Source organism: Herpailurus yagouaroundi, unplaced genomic scaffold (assembly GCF_014898765.1).
Source record: "Herpailurus yagouaroundi ecotype Mexico unplaced genomic scaffold, PumYag 77, whole genome shotgun sequence".
Lineage (NCBI taxonomy): Eukaryota > Metazoa > Chordata > Mammalia > Carnivora > Felidae > Herpailurus > Herpailurus yagouaroundi.
Window position 1 is genome coordinate 85,324,389 of NW_024412388.1, and position 5,044 is coordinate 85,329,432.

The following is a 5,044-nucleotide window of genomic DNA, read 5'->3' on the forward strand; positions in this document are numbered from 1 at the left end:
ACACACATATATATACATATATATATGTGTGTATATATATGTACATATATATGTGTGTGTATATATATATATATATTAGAGTCTATACTGCCCTCATGAAGTTCACATTCTCATGGGACGGGGGGTAAATAAAAATTGCATAATATCAGATTATAATAAAGATCATGAGGAGAAAATAAAGTAGGATAAGGATAAAGGAATGATAAGTGTAGTCATTTAGAAAGGTAGGTGAGAACAATCCTTGCTGTGGTGATGGTGTTGGAACAGAGATCTAAATTAAGGGAGTGGATGAGTTATGTGAGTATCTGCAAAACAAATCCTCAAGTCAGAGAAAATAGCAAATGCAAATACCCTGCACTGGAGCTTTGTTGGATTTGGTAAAGGAACTGAGCAAAAAGGCCAGTGCGGCAAGATGGGAAGTCATAGGAAGTGAAGTCAGAGAGGGAGTCATGAGCAAAATAATGTAGAGCTTTGTAAACCATGGTGAAGAGTCTGCATTTTCCCACTAAGTTATGCTGAGATGCCACTGAAAAGTTACTTGGAAGATAGCTTGTATATGTGGGAGTTGGGTAGGATGGGCAGGAGAGGAATCAGGGACCAGTTACATGACTATTGAGTCACCCTTGGAGAAATGATGGGGGTAATGTCAGAGTGGAGACGTGAGGATTGGTTGGATTTGAAATTGTCATCATAAAAAAGATGACAAATGGTGTTATGATATCCATGTTTCCAAAGATGAATTTTCTACTTTAAGTGCAGACTTTTAAACTAGTTACTCCTTTTGCCAAAAGGTACAAAATTTATCAGCTCTATTGCTTCAGTATAGGAGAAACCACAGTATATAACCTATATAGAGGGCTTATACAGAACAGTAAATTTCACGGACCTGAGGTTTACCAAGTAACAAAGTATGTACAGAGCAAAGTGAAGAGAGGCAACACTTAACCTAGTTTTGTCACCAACACTTTTCACAGATCTGTTATAAAGTATAAACAAGAGAAACCAATTCTAATTCATTTAAGCAGAAAAAGGACTCATTGAAAGTAGATTGGATTTTCTACAGAATTTCTGGCAAGTCTGGAGAAATAGGCTTGAAAAATGTGCAGAAGCAGAGGAAGCTAGGCAGCAGCAAGAACTCCTGCCAGAATCCTATCACAGAATACCACGGCTGCTGCCTCTGGTCACCAGGGGCTACAGCATGTATTACAGATGCCACTGCCCCAAAGACTAGCATGGGACACTAGACGTTGCCGCTGGATCTACTGCCAAAGCCGCTCTTGGAAACGGACTGCTACTTCCATTGTTGCCACCATCACAGTCTCCATATCATCCACCTCCATTGGTCATTCAGTCCTGTTTGAATGCCTATAGTATTTGGTTACTTGAGCCCAGGTCAACTGCACATACCTATGCCCTAAGAATCCAGGATAATGAGCATCTAGCCACTTAGCCTTCTAAAATGGGAAGCAGGCTTCATTTACCACCAAGACCAAGGCTCATACACACAGCATAGGGAATTCACACAGCACAGGAAAGGGGATCTGATGCCAGGAAGTAAAAAATATGAGGACAAGAATTTATTGTGGGAAATGGCAAATATATAAGCCAAGACCGAAAACTGCAAGAAGTAGTAAGGTATTTTTTTGCAAGAACATTTTATTCCAGTGCAAACCTACATAGGAAAATAATGACAGGGGTTAAATACCTTTTTTTAAAAAAGGATAAAGAGAACCTAAAAGAAAAAAAATTAGACTGAAGATAATTCCCTTAATTGAGGATTTTCATCAGTTCCCAAAAGGGAGGAATCATAAAATTGTGTGTGAATCTCCTCATCTTTTAAAATCTAGTCCAGGGCTGGCAAATGCACAGTATGTGAACCTTCACTTCACCTGTTGAGCCGGTGCAGACATTGCTAATTCAAGAACCTTTTTCTTTCGAGTATTATGCTAAGTAAAACAAGTCAGTCAGAGAAAGACAAATACCATATGATCTCACTTGGTTTCACTCATATGTGGGATTTAAGAAACAACATAAAGGAGCAAAGGGAAGAACGAGAGAGAGAGAGAGAGAGAAACCAATAAACAGATTCTTGGTTTTTTTTTTTTTTAAATGTTTATTTGTTTCTGAGACACAGAGAGACAGAGCATGAATGGGGGAAGGTCAGAGAGAGAGAGAGGGAGACACAGAATCCAAAGCAGGCTCCAGGCTCTGAGCTGTCAGCACAGAGCCTGACATGGGGCTTGAACTCACGAATTGAGATCATGACTTGAGTCAGTTGGACGCTTAACTGACTGAGCCACCCAGGTGCCCCTACAGATTCTTAAGTATAGAGAACAAACTGATGGTTACCAGGGGGGAAGTGGAAGGAGGGATGGGTGAGATAGTTGATGGGGATTAAGGAGGGCACTTCTCGTGATGATTACTGGGCGATGTATGGAAATGTTGAATCACTCTATTGTACACCTGAAAACTAACACAATGTGTATGTTAACTAACTGGAATTAAAATAAAAACTTAAAAAAATCTTGCTTTTCAATGTTGCGTGCAATCTTGACTTTAGATTTCTTGTCACCACAATGCTACTACCAAGGGACTGGTGGTGAGTTGGTTGAAATTCATTTTCTTTTTTTGTGGAAGTACCTGTTTGGTAAAATGTCTATTTTTCTTTTCTCCATGAAAGTGGGTTTGATGTAATAGATATACATTGGAGTGATCCTAACCAATTGCTACAGTCAAGAACCACTGCTTTCAGTAGCAGTGTGCAGAGCAGCGAAATAGCACTCTTTAGACAATTTCGTTTAACAAGATTTATTTCTCTCCTTGTTAAAGAGGTTGTTCTATGTTTACATTAGTAAATACCTCATTGTATTTTATCAATTATTAAAAATCATAGTACCTATTCAGATATAAGATCGGGAGGTCTTAAACCTCTTAATGTCTGCAGGGAATAACTCTGTGTTCTATACAGTGTCCTGCATTTATCTTTATCTGCATAGATAGATACACACCTTACGTATTCACTCATATTATGTGTGTATGTGTTTATACTCTTTAAAAGTTCCACATTTCACATTTTGCTATTTGTCAGCTATTGCCTTTTCTTCTACTCTACCCTTTTGTAAGAGATAGGTGCTAAGGCCTCAGGGGAAAACTTTTCCCCACAGATAACCTTTTTATAAGCACTGCACCTCCAGAAAACATGGAATGAATCTCTTGGAGTAATAGCTCTAAAAGCCAAATACATTGACAGGTTGATAGAGTGCAACCTTTGTATGATCCACAAAAGTCAGAGTCTGAACATGTTGATACAATGTAATGGTAGATTTAGTGACTGTTAGGAAAAGCTGTAGAGGAATTCAAATGGGAAACCTTTACAATAGATCACTAAAATTTTCATGCTACACATATGAAAGCAAGTTCTTTGTTAAATAAGTACAATTTTCTGAGGCAGTTTATTGACTTCAAAAATGGTTCTCTTGGGGCGCCTGGGTGGCGCAGTCAGTTAAGCGTCCGACTTCAGCCAGGTCACGATCTCGCGGTCCGTGGGTTCGAGCCCCGCATCGGGCTCTGGGCTGATGGCTCGGAGCCTGGAGCCTGTTTCTGATTCTGTGTCTCCCTCTCTCTCTGCCCCTCCCCTGTTCATGCTCTGTCTCTCTCTGTCCCAAAAATAAATAAACGTTGGAAAAACAAAACAAAACAAAACAAAACAAAAAAACAAAAATGGTTCTCTTAACTTATAAATTGAATAAAAAGGTCAACATTTTTTTAAATTCATTGATCGAAAAGATAAGAGCTTTAAAAGAAAGCTTTCTGCTCACATGAACAAGATATGGAACAATTCTAACACCCCAAAGATTCCATCTTGCTGCCCCTTTGTAGTCAGACCCTCCCCCTCCCAAAATTCTGGTAACTACGGATCTGTTTTCTGACCCAATAGTTTGCCTTTTCTCGGAATTCTGTATAAATGGAATTTTAATGTATGTTATCATATTTATGCCTTTTCAGAATGCCATATAAATGGCATCATAGTGTATTTAATCTATTGAGATGGGCTTCCTCATTTAACATAATGTCTTTGAGATTTATCCGTGTTATTGTATATATCAATAGTTTTAATGGCTGAGCAGTAGTCTATTATATGGATACATGATAGTTATTTGATTAAGGATCTGGAACAAACTAGCCTCCATTTCAAGGCCCTATTTATTGTATGAAGCTGAGTACTATGTATTTCTTACAAAAGTTTTTAATAAAAAATGGTAAGGAGATGGACCATGCCTTATTTGTCTATTCATCAATATTCATAAAATTAAGTAAATTGTTTTAATTTGATTTAAAAAAGACAAAAGAAGCTTTTGCCTGTAATATCTAATACATAAAAGGATAACCTCATCAATAAATGGCATATTAATAAAATATATTCTGCATGTATCCAATCAGTTGGTTATTTGGATCAGTTTTTTGTATTGAAGTATAATTAACATACAGTATTCTATTAGTTTCAGGTATACGATATAATAATTCAATAATACATTACTCAATGCTCAAGATAAGTATACTCTTCTTCCCCTTTATCTATTTCACCTTTCCCACTACCCACCTTCTCTCTGGAAACCATCTGCGTATTCTCGGTATTTAAGAGTCCCTTTGTTGTTTGTTTGTTTGTTTGTTTTGTTTTGTTTTAATTCCACATATGAGTGCAATCATATTTGTCTTTCTGTGACTGACTTATTTCATTTAGCATTATATCTTCTAGGTCCTTCCATGTTGTTGCAAATAGCAAGATTTCATTCTCTTTTTTTTAATGTTTATTTTGGAGACAGAGAGAGACAGAGCATGAACGGGGGAGGGTCAGAGAGAGGGAGACACAGAATCTGAGACAGGCTCCAGGCTCTGAGCTGTCAGCACAGAGCCTCACACGGGGCTCGAACTCACGGACCACGAGATCATGACCTGAGCCAAAGTCAGCGCCCAACCGACTGAGCCACCCAGGCGCCCCTCATTCTCTTTTTTTTAATGTTTCTTTTTTTTTTTTAACGTTTAT